The sequence below is a fragment of the Symsagittifera roscoffensis genome, chromosome 7 (assembly GCF_963678635.1).
Source record: "Symsagittifera roscoffensis chromosome 7, txSymRosc1.1, whole genome shotgun sequence".
In the NCBI taxonomy this organism is placed as follows: Eukaryota; Metazoa; Xenacoelomorpha; order Acoela; family Convolutidae; genus Symsagittifera; species Symsagittifera roscoffensis.
The window spans coordinates 49,791,602-49,803,904 of NC_087068.1; the positions used below are offsets into that span (position 1 = coordinate 49,791,602).

A 12,303-nucleotide genomic window follows, 5' to 3' on the forward strand; every position below is an offset into this window, starting at 1 on the left:
TTTGTGAAAAGCAGCTCGAAGACCTTTCAGGTCGCTTTCGTGCATTGTAAATGCAAGACCGTCTAGCCTTTCTTTGAAGCTTTGAGTAACCAAGGTCTTTGTCACTTGTGCTCGGCTGCAAAGACAACAATAAAATTTGTCAGAAAATAAATGTAGCATTAAAAATCAATTTTTTGGCTTATGGAGAAAACCCCTATCATACAATTTCCATTTATGGGAAAATGTTTATTATAGAGATTTTATACAATTTCCTGTACGTATGGAATTGTATGGAATTGCATGAAAAGAAAATTCCCATTTATGAGAATTGTATGATAAGCATTTTGGTCAACTCGGGAAGACAGTCGGAACATTCAGGGCTTGGCCCTGATACGAGCAGTCTTGTTTCATTTTTTACTTGAATACTACGCGTGAACTTTTTTTAGACGGGACAGAACTTGAAACCAATATATGAAAATGACCGCATTACTGATGTGTTTTGTCGTATTAACGTTTTAAAACACACGTCGCAGATTGTAGAATTTTACGTATACCGTAAGCTAACAATGTATAATTCTATAAGCTAAATTATATCATTCTATTCAAAAAATCTAAATAACACACAACTAAAGTCACAAGCTTTCGTAGTCACTGGTATAGTCAAATCGCTGTAGTCACAAGCTATAACAAGTTGCTGAGGTAACAAGCAAAAAGCATTCATCAGTTTCATTCGAGACGCTAAATAAAAACACTGCTGATGTGTCACAACGAGTTTTAGTCACTGCTAGTCAAATTGCTGTGGACACAAGCTAGTCACAAGCTAAGTCCCAAGAAAACATTGGTCATTTCTGATTTTACCCATTTTGGCAGAACCTACATTCCCATTTTTATTTTCTCTTTGTGTTTTGTTGACGCCAGATCACATTTGAAGACATCTTGAGGACATTCGACCTCAATTGTGGAACAAACCGGTAGCATTTCTTAATTCTGCGAACAAAAAGTTTTCGTTGGCCGAAGAACCTGAATAATTGAGTAATGGATTTTTCCCCAACGCTTGAAAAAATTACTGATGTAAACATTAAATTATTATTCGAGCATCTTATCAAGAATTTGAAGGATTTGCAGCGAAGAGTTTTGCAACTAGAAAGGTATGTGCATCGTTATATTGTATATTTACAGAAATTTTGACCCCGCAAAACAGTGAATTACCACTGTCAGTTCAAGTTTGATCGTTTTGAGGAAATTTTTTGCAAAATGAAAAATTACCGAGTAGTTCAAAAACTTTTTGCGTACTGGAAAAATATATTCACCAGCGGTGATATTAAAATTTATAAAACGTGGGGGGAAACTCGATCTACAACAATATTTTATGACCCCTAGTCTAAGAAATTCGTTTTAAATTAGTGGCATCAGCAGAAAAGAACGTTCTTCTTCTGCGAATAGTGAATTGACGCAATATGCTGAAATCAAAGGTTGAATAACAAGAAGCCTCATTTTTTATGTGAAATTCTGCAAAAAAACTCGAATCGTTTGTCGTAAGTTCGTTTCAAGCGTTTAATAATTGCAAAAAACTTGCTTTTGAAAAGGATGCGCATCATTATTCAAATCACTAAAACCTTGAAAACAACTCTACTTTAGTACAAAGGAACCAGAAACTCAATTCTGAGAGTAAAGAGATGTTCTTTTTGAAGCGTCTCAATACATCTCCAGACAAATAAAACAAACGTTTTTTAAGAGAATCATCAAAATTTTTGCATTATTTTTTATGGATGAAAAAATTAGCAATTTCCCAAAAAAAAGAAGAAAAACAAATAAAACAAAAAAATGGAAAAAAATGACAATGACAAATTTAGTTTTGATAAGAACAAGATGGGACGCTGCAATACGGCTATAAAAAACCTTGAAGGCACAGTTTTAACAATTCCGCCATCTTGAATTTTTAGTTTTTTACTAGAGAATCTTAACGAGAATCCAATTGTAACTGCGCTTGTAAAACCTGGCTAACCGATAGCGACTCTATTTACGCATACCTTATTGCTAATTTTTCATGGGGGGACCGATCATTTAGCAGACCAATCTTTTAGCATAAAAAGTGAAAAATGAGTCTTTTAGCAGACCAACTTAATAAAGCGATGAATGGTTGATTGACAGACTCAAAAAGACGCTCAGTCTGGGGTCAAGCTTTACCAATTAAGTCAATTATCTCACGATTTGTCAACATAACTATCAACTTCAAAAACACAACAGTCTAAATTAGCGGCAAAATAAAGATTAACGCGCACAATAACCAGCGTTTTAAATTGAAGCGGTCGCTATTTGCCATTGCCGCGTTTGAAGTTTGCTTCCACATTTTATAATTGTCCCGCCATACGCCATCTAAAGTACAAAGGGATAGATTTCGCTTCTTTTAACAAATCAATTATGGCAAATACGCCTCGTTCAACCAATTTGGATTGACTTCTAAGACAGATTAAATCTCCGCTTACGCGTTCAAAGAGCGAAATATATATATTAAAAGAGCGCGTTAATTCACCCAAATTGGCCAAAATGGCAATCTTTAAACACGAAACACGAAATTTAATTACAAACACGAAATTTCTGAATAAGTTACCTAAATGTCTTAGCACGTGTCTTGTTAAACAAGAAAAGACAAGGAAAAAAACAACAACAACCACAACAACATTGACATCTATTGCAACTATTGCAACTATGGCAACTATTGCAACAATTGCAACAATTGCAACTATTGCAACTATTGCAACTATTACAACAATAGCAACTATCGCAACTATTGCAACTATTGTAATTATTGCAACTATTGCAACTATTGCAACTATTGAGTAGTTTGCCGACCCCGACACGAAATGATGAGGAGAAGCGACAGAGCGATAAGACCGCCGTCTTATTTTGGTTTTCGTGATCACTCGGAAGAAAATCCAAAGAAGGACACCGTTTCAGCGTCGCAGAGAGTTAGTGACGATGAACAAGAGGATTCATACAACGAAACCGTAGACAAAATAGAAAATGAAGAACAACATACTGGGGCGACTCAACAGCTTCGTGTTATGACCCTCAGTGAGCAAGACCATTATCCTGTCGAACCCATTACAGAAAACGTCACAAACTGTTTGTTCAACGCCTTTGGAGGGTCTCTCGACATATCTAAGGAAGTTCAAGAAACTGAATGGGGGAACAGATGAACTGTGAGTGTGAACCTCCAAGGCAAACTGTATTAAGTCCCGGGAGGAAACATTGGCCGTAAATACGTTGATCTTTTAACGAAAGAAGTCTACCGATTGAACCAAAACGTATGTTCAGAACGACTTCTTGTATTCAGCCGATTAATCTTACAGCGGGACCCAATGATAAAAACCACACGTGATGTGAGAGCTTTGATAGGAAGACGACTTGAAGACTGGGAAAATAGTAAGTTCAATATTCTATTACAAGAAGCCAAACGATGTTCACAAAAACAACCGAGGAAACCTAGGAAAAAAAAAACAGATCTGAAGACGAGCACACCCCAGTGGTTTTTGCACGAATGATGATGGAAGGGAAAGTTCTGTCTGCCATGCGTTGGCTGACAAGCAGATCTGGCGGAGTTCTGCTCCATCCAAATGACGAAGTTATTGATTCCACAACAAAAACAAGAAAATTAGTCATTGACATTCTGAAAGAAAAGCATCCCGTAGCAAAACAGTCAAAAGAAGAAGCAAGAATACAAGTAGACAGCTTGCCTGAGTTAGAAACAGTAACCATCACTTCTTCTTATATAGAAAAATTTGCGAGGACAATGCACGGTGGAAAGACGCATTTCTTGGATTTGGAGGACACAGTTCGGCTTTGAGAGACGAAGTGGCAGCGCTGATCACAAAGATAGCTAACGAAATTATTCCATAGAACTAAATACGAGCATTGATGTCAGGTTGTCTGATTGCTTTGGACAAGTGCCCCGGAGTTAGACCCACTGGCATAGGTGATTGTTTGCAAAGAGTAATGTGTAAATGTATGGCCGAAGCGACCGAAAAAGATCTCGAAGAAACCCGTGGATCTCAACAACTAGCTTGTGGTGTGAAAGCAGGAATAGAAGGAGCTGTACACGCAGTGGAGGAGTTGTTTAATAGCACCAAAGAGGACGGACATGGTCTTCTATTGATGGATGCCTCAAATGCATTCAATGCATTGAACAGGGAAACGGCTCTATGGAATGCTAGAATACTTTGGCCAAGGTGCTCACGATTTCTATTCAACACATATAGAGGGTATGCGCCGCTAATCGTTGCAGAAACGACAGAACTTCTTTTCAGTAGTGAAGGCACTACACAGGGTGATCCACTAGCGATGTTATTCTATGGGGTTTCATTGATGCCATTGATTGAATCACTCAAAGACCGAGATAAGTATTTACAAACATGGTATGCAGATGATTCGGGAGCTCTTGGCGCACTAGAAAACCTGGTTGATTGGTTGTCATCTTTGACTGAAAAAGGTCCGAAGTATGGCTATTACCCCGAGCCAAGCAAAAGTTATTTGGTTGTTCACCCACATTTTGTTGAAAAATCTCATCAATTGTTTGACAGGTTCGGCATCAGAATAGTTGAAGGTAGAAGATTTTTGGGCAGATTTATTGGCTCTGATGAAGGCAAATTTCGTTTCACTACAAAAAAGGTCCAAGAATGGTTGGATTGTCTTAGCGAGTTGTCCAAAGTGGCAGAAAAAGAACCTCAAGCTGCTTTAGTTGGATTAACAAGATCACTGCAATGCGAATGGAATTTTGTCTAGAGAGTAGTCAAAGATACGTCGCAGCTGTTTGCTCCTCTCGAGAAGATGTTGGAGGAAAACTTTTTGCCAAGCTTACTAGGAACTTCTAGTGTCACACACTCAGATCGTGTTTTGTATTCACTTCCTGTCGAAAGAGGGGGACTAGGTGTACGAAATCAAATAGAAGGTGCCGAACTAGCATTTTCCACTTCACGTGAAGCAACCGACTGTCTCGTGAGTTCGATCCTTCACCAAGTTGATTTCGAACAAACTCTACACAAAACAAAGATGAGAGAAGCAAGAAAAAATCACGAGGAGAAACAAAATGCTGTGGACAAAGATAAACTCGATGAATTGCTTGCAGTTTTACCAGCAGATCAGAAACGAGCGATCCGGAGAATAATCGACAACAACTGTTCCTTGTGGCTAACTTCGCTGTCCTTGTTGAAAGATAATTTTGATTTGTCAGCGACAGAGTTCAGAGACGCTCTATGTGTCAGGTACAGAAAACAACTCAAACGTTCTTTCTCGAGATGCGATGGATGTCAACAAGATTTTGACTTACAGCATGCACTTTCTTGCGAGAAGGGCGGACTGGTAACACTACGACACAACGAAATAAGAGACGCAGTGTGCGATCTTGCTTCAATTTTGTGGAAAGATGGGAAAAGAGAACCTGTCGTAAAAGAACCAGATATAGAAAATGGAACCCCGGCACTAATTGCAGATCTTTCAGCTCGTGGGGTTTGGGATAGACAGTCGGCTGCGTCGTTCGACATCCGTGTTACAGACACTGACGCTCCGTCTTACCAAAACCGCAATCCCATGAATGTACTGAAAACTGCAGATTGAGAAGAAAAATAAGTATGGACCGGCTTGTGAAGAAAAGCACATGTCTTTCACTACACTTATCACTTCAATAGATGGTGTTTTGGCACCGGAGTTCACATTTTTCCTCAAACGACTAGCAGATGGTCTGGCGTCAAAATGGGACCGCCCATATAGTCATGTCATGTGCTGGGTGAGATGTAGAATTTCATTCGCTATACTAAGAGCAACCAACATTTGCATCAGAGGCACAAGATCCAAATGGCGATCCCTCGGCGTTGAGGACGGTTACACAATTGGAATGGCATTCTAAAAATTCACACTCTGTTAACTGGGGCTTTCATAGCGCATAACTGACTCCTATGATATTAGAATTTCGACACCATTTGCATAATATTTCGAAGAATATGAGATGTTTGAAGATAAAAACACAGGATGGCAACTGTGAACAAGCAACTAAAAACTTTTCCTTGCACCATTCGAAACCAATTTATTTTGTTTCTAATTAATTTGCTCAAGTATATTAATCCAATGATATATTCATTTCAGGAATAAAATTTTTCTAAAAATCAGAAAAAAAAATAAAATCCCATAACTTTACGAAAATGATCACATTTAAAATATCTTTTCAAATTAAAGCTCAGGACAACAATAACTTTTGAATGATTTAAAAAAATCCGTCCAAAATGGCTAGTTAAAAAATTGAAATTTGTCTGAAGAAACCAAAAACTCACCCCGAGCGTCTATATTCCGTTACTTTTGTTCGAAAGACGGAATAATAACAGCTTAAAGTGAAACTATTACTGACTATTGCAAGTCGCTTTATCGAGTTAGAGCAATATATTTTTTTTGAATAATCAATCGGCGACAATAAATGAGTTCTCATCAAAACAACTTGCTGAAACTTTTAAGATGAGAAAACATTAATTTCAAAAAAGACCAGGTTTTGCATTCAGCATCTTTTTTGATTGAGAATACTAATGAAAAAAAAACAAACGAGGAGTCTTAGAACAAAGCTTTTTTGTCAAAATTAAATTTCGAACACAATTTTTAGATTATGCTTGCCAATCATAAAATATTATCTATTTCAGTCAAACATTTAACAAAATGCTAAAAAAACATTAATTAATTCAGTCGCAAAGCAGATCAAGAGTATTATAAACCAACTACTCAAATTTTCCAGAAAAAAAAACTTGCAAATGGATATTCTCCTGCTTTGAAGAAAATAAATTAAATGAACAACCCAGTATAAATTAGATTTTAACAAAGGGAAATCATCTTTAGAAATTACAGAATTGATACGCGTGGAGCAATTAAACAATACGCTAAGTGTTATCTTGCTTCGGTGATAAGAGAAACCTTTCGACTCAATCAATCACAAGCAGTTGTTAAAAAAGACGAGGTTTTATGTTTTGTGATGAAAAACATTTGACACTCTCCAATCATAGTAAAAAAAAACTATCAAGTAAAAATCGAAAAAGTCAACTTATTTTTGAAGAAAAAAACTTCTACCTGATTAAAGAAAACTATTTCAACAGCTAAATCGAATCAATGCTTTTTATGAGTTTTGGCTGAGTAAGCTAAAAGCAAAGGAGGTAAAGGAGGGTCCAGTTACCTCCAAACGCCCAGAGAACATTTAATGAATGTTATTTATCAAAAAAATTACCTATCAAAAGTCCAATACAAAATAGTTCGAAAAATCACGTAATGGAGGAAAAAACAGTCCAATACAAAACAGTGTGGTTTAAGGTCGCCGGCAAAATGTTTGTTCAACAAAGGACAACTCTCGGCCTGCCAGCTTGTTAAAACAATTATTACTTGGGGCTGTTTTTCGGACTGATTTGTATCGGACTCTTTTTTCGTTCGTTTTCACACAATTCCGTTTTGAATGATTTGTATTGGACTGTTTTGTATTGGACTGTTTTGTACAGGCACGTTTAGATTGATTGGAACTCTTTCTCTAAAATGTTCGTACGCAAGTTCTGGGCCGAATGACTCATCCGGAAAAAAGTTGCACAATTTTTTCGTTTATCCGCCCAATTTTGAAATAAAAAATTTATCTAAATACCTTTATTTCACTTAACTGGAACTGACAGAAAAGTGACAAAAGCTTCCCGATATTTCGGTATGATTTTTAATTTTTAAAGATGTCTTTCAGAAAAACTCTTACACAGTTTTAACTAATAAAATGAAAAACGAAAATTTTTTTTGGATGTAGATACAAGTCGTAGTTTTGAAATTTTAAAAACTCAAAAAAACCAATTGAGCAACTCAATGTTTAAGTGACTTTCGGACATACTGATTGATATTATGGAAAAACAAGAAGTGTTCACTCTGTTCGATATTTTTTGTTCAAGCTATTTGGAGCGTTGTTTTATGAAATTTGAACATGCTTGCAAAAAAGTTTTGGAAATGAAACAAAGTCGAAAACACGTGAAAAAATAGCCTTCAGAATGCTCAGAAATTTGTAAGAAACCTGAACTGAATATCGAATAACTTTAAATTATATTTGGCTATTTCGAAACAGTTGGTGCCAAAATGGTTTGTTAGGTTTGAGTAATAATAGAACTTTGCAAATTAAAAAAGAAACATATTGGAGTCTACGCAGATTGTACTTATTCTTTTTTTTACTACTTTACTCATTTCACTAAATTTTTTGCTCTCAAAGAATTACTCAAAATTTCTGTATCGAGTTTTTAACTTTGAATATAGCTTGTAAATGATTCATGTTCAAAATAAGTTGAACTTTCATAACCTAAAACAATTTATTCCATATCTCAATAAAAACAATTTAATTTGCCTACAGGAATTTAAATGATTCAAACATCTTTTTTCCATAGAGCTATGTAGAAATTGGCCACCCAAGGAAAGCAGAACAGTTTCCGATCAGAAACTTTTTTCAATTTTTCCGTCTGTTCGTTAACAAGTCTGAAAAAACTTTTAAATCAAAAAATCTTCAAAAAAATGTTTCTGTTTCTAACCCCTCACCTGTAATTTTAACAAAAAGTTGCTATGGTTAATTGTTAGTGGTTTCAATTTTCCTCAATTCATTTTTAATTTGCAACTCAAGTTACACGAATTAAGCTTTAGGATGGATAAAAAATATTTCGTTATTTGCTGATGGAAAAACAATTCGCATCAGATCGTGTTATCGAGCCACTGCCATGACAAACATCTAGCTTTAAATCTACCACAGCTTGGTTGAATTCAACTGCTGCAAATGTGGTACCACGTCAAAGTTCTAACCTTAAAAAAAATCATCTTCGCTCAACTATATAACTAAGGCCGTAGTGTGCGGAAATAGTGCCATTGGACTATCCGAATACATAACTGGATAGCGTTTCAAAGATAGCGTTTGCAAAAAAAATGCATGTAGTTCTTAAGCCGGGGCACATGAGCGGCTCGCCGTGATGAGCTGCACAGCTCGTATGCTGGTCCTTTTCCTCGTGGATAGTTGGTCTTAAATAAAGATATTCTGCGAATCGGAAAAACCGCAATTGTAGAAATCAAAATTTCTTATTCCTTTCTATAATCGGATTTTTTTGAACAAATACTTTTTTTGCCAAAATTATATACAATGTTACTACAATCCTTGAAAAATTTAGTTCCAAGTTGTCTTTGATTTCAGCTTGGTCTGTTCGGATTTACTATCTGAAGGTCAAGAACTGTTCAAAAAGTATTGCGAAGGAGAGGACAGGCCGTTGATGTTTCCGCCTGCACCTTCACAACAGAGAATTGACGCTTACGAAGGCTCTTCTTAGCACTATAATTTACATAAGTCTTAAATTACTTAAGACACAAATGTTTTTTGAGAATCTGAAATAAGGATTGTACTTTTTTTGTAAATATTTTATCCCTTTAGATTATAAAAACAAATCATTGACTCTTTGCTCTGACTCAAATCATTGAGAAAATTTAAAGAAAATATTATTGATAACAAAAAAAAATTAAAATAAAGAAATGAAAAGATAAATGTGAAAAGAGACAGTGTTAAGATGGATTTTTGAAGCCCGCGATGTGAATGACAATCCAAATATTGCCGAAGATGAGAAACTACAGCAAAACTATGAAGCTGAAGTGAAAGTATACCGAGCCCTTGAAAAGCTAGACGAGCCAATCATAGTGTTGCATGGACTAACATACACTCATTTCCGATTCAGAATATGGGATTCAAAGCATAACACAGAAACTTGTTCATCAGCCAAAAAAATGCTCTGTGAAAAACCAAATAAAACAGAAGGAGAGCATGATTTTGTAGTGATGGGACCAGATTACATTGTTATTATTGAAGTGAAAAATCCTATAAAACAACAAAGAAACATAAATGAGTCAGTTAAGAAAGCTCACGAGCAGTTTCAAAGAGCTGAAACACTTGTTCGTGCAATTGCTGAAAAAACCAATCCTGCAGCGCAATCTTCAATCAAATTGTTCAACATAGTAGCGTTTCCCAATTTTGGTCAAGAAGACCTCTCTTCTGCCATTGAAAAGTCGGTCAATGAAAATTTCTCTGTGATATACGAAGATCACTTGAAAAATTTCAGTTCATTTTGGAACGGTGAAATTAAAACAAGTTCCTCTAGGGAGAAAGTTTGCGGTGATATTGATAAAATACAATGCGTGTTACTTCGGCTTTTAGCCAACGAAAAAACAGGCACACGTATAGATGAAAGCAAAGTAAGTCTGGCTGAGTGTGTACGTGAAATTGACCGAAAGCTGCGAGACAGCGAGATCACTTTTAGATCCGAAAAGCGACCCAACAACCCAAACGTTTGGAAAACTAGCGAGCTACCCCTTGTTGAAGGAATTAACATATTCCAGGACTGTTTGGGCCTTAAGTATATTACTACAGAGCAAAAGGACGCGTATGAGAGCACAGCGGATCATTTGATCATAAGTGGTCCAAGTGGTTCTGGCAAAACTTTGATTTTGCTAGCAAGGATTATCCGACTAGCCCTCACTAAACCTGAGTCCAAGATCGCATTTTATGTCCAGCACAGTAAGAAATTAGTCAATTACGAAGATATTTTCAAATCTGCTTCAATCAAATTTTGGATAGGCGATGAGTCAGATTCATCTCGGCCAGATGAGTCAGCAGCGATATGCGATTTAACTCCACAAGTGCAAATCTTCCACGGGAAATCAGCTTTCGATAGGGCACGTAGTTTTGATAGTTTTCACTATCTATTTCTTGACGATTTTCAGAGTGGAGTGATGTCATTAGATTTTATCACAGCTGCTCCTAAAATAAATGGCGTTGGATTTGACTTAACTCAGGCCGATTTTCTACAACAAAATTTCAGTAAGCATCAAGCCAACGATTTTTTGAAAGAGTTTCAATTTATCAAGCTAGAAAAAACATACCGCAACACTCACAATATTGTAACACAGCTAATGACACTGAGTGAGCACAAAAGATTGAGTAAGCTCCAAAAACGTTTCCCCTACTCTGATAATTTACTTCATAGGACGTTTTTTCACATTCCTTCTTACGGACACTTCATTCACGGACCTCAAGTACTCGTTAACATTTATGACGCTGGCAACCGACTAAAACAATTTACGAAAAGAAAAGTAGTTCCTCGGGTTTTCTCTGAAATTGTTACTTCGGGCGGAAAAACGAGTGAAAAAAATGCAATTGAGGCATGCATTTTATTCAACGATTTCAGCGATGAAGAAATCCAGTTTTATTCACAGCAGTACCCATCAGTTTTGTTTTCAAACGGCAATTATTTAGGTGATATAGCTTCTACTGAGTTTACGGAATGTCAAATTGTTTGCTCAAAAAACTTTTTGCATTATAACTCAATTTTATCGGAACCAACAATTTCCTGGATGCTATCAGAACTTAAGAAGTCAAAATTTGGTTTATCAAGGCTATCTATAACAGATGAGATGAGAGCAAAACTGAAACTAAACGAGCTTCTCCAATTATTAGATGAATCAATATCGAAGCTAGCTGTTGTCAAAACGTTGGGCATACCGCCAATATCTTCGGAGCGATCCTTATCCAAGGAAGTTGAGTTGAAAAAAGAAACATACCAATTAAGCCTCGATTTTGTTAGTAAGTCCTTGCAACAAACAATTGAAAAGCTGGGAAGTGTATCTGATGAAAGTACCTCCGATGTTCGGCTCACTCATCTCCACAGGCTAGAATCATGCATGAATAAGCTTATAACTATAGATTCTGTTAGCACTCCGACTAACTATGAGCCCCTTATAAGCATGCTTTTCAATACAATATCAAGGACACGAGTGCTATGTCGAATTCACCTGGCCTATGACAAATTCTGCCCGATTACTAAACAAATTGCTGAAAACTTCTGGCGAGAAATCTTTCCAGACGCCAGGATCAGATTTATAAATTTATAAAAAAAATCCAGCTTGGGAGAAATATATAAACCCAGTTATTGTTCCGACTTTCGATACGAAAGTAACGGAATATTTGTGCTCGGGGTGGGTTTTTTTTTCTTCAGACAAATTTCAACTTTTTAGCTAGCCAATTTCGATGGAACTTTTTTATATCATTCGAGAGGTATTGTTCTTCTGAGCTCAAATTTGAAAAGATGTTTCACCTGTGATCATTTTTCATAAAGTTACGGGGGTTTAAAGACTACCATTTTGGCCGATTTGGGCCAATTGACGCGCGATAAATTTCGCGCTATTAATGCGTAAGCGGAGAGTTAATCCGTCTTAGAAATCGTTCCAAATTGTTTGAAAGAAGCTTATTTGCCATAA

General features: G+C 36.4%; 1 long non-coding RNA gene across 1 annotated transcript; it reads left to right on the forward strand.

The window, feature by feature from the left end:
- The first annotated feature begins 595 nt into the window (after positions 1-595).
- Positions 596-12,065, forward strand: LOC134851655 (uncharacterized). Its single transcript, XR_010164248.1, has 3 exons — positions 596-1,127; positions 9,197-9,318; positions 9,578-12,065. It is a non-coding gene; the product is annotated as an uncharacterized LOC134851655 (long non-coding RNA).
- Positions 12,066-12,303: the final 238 nt, after the last annotated feature.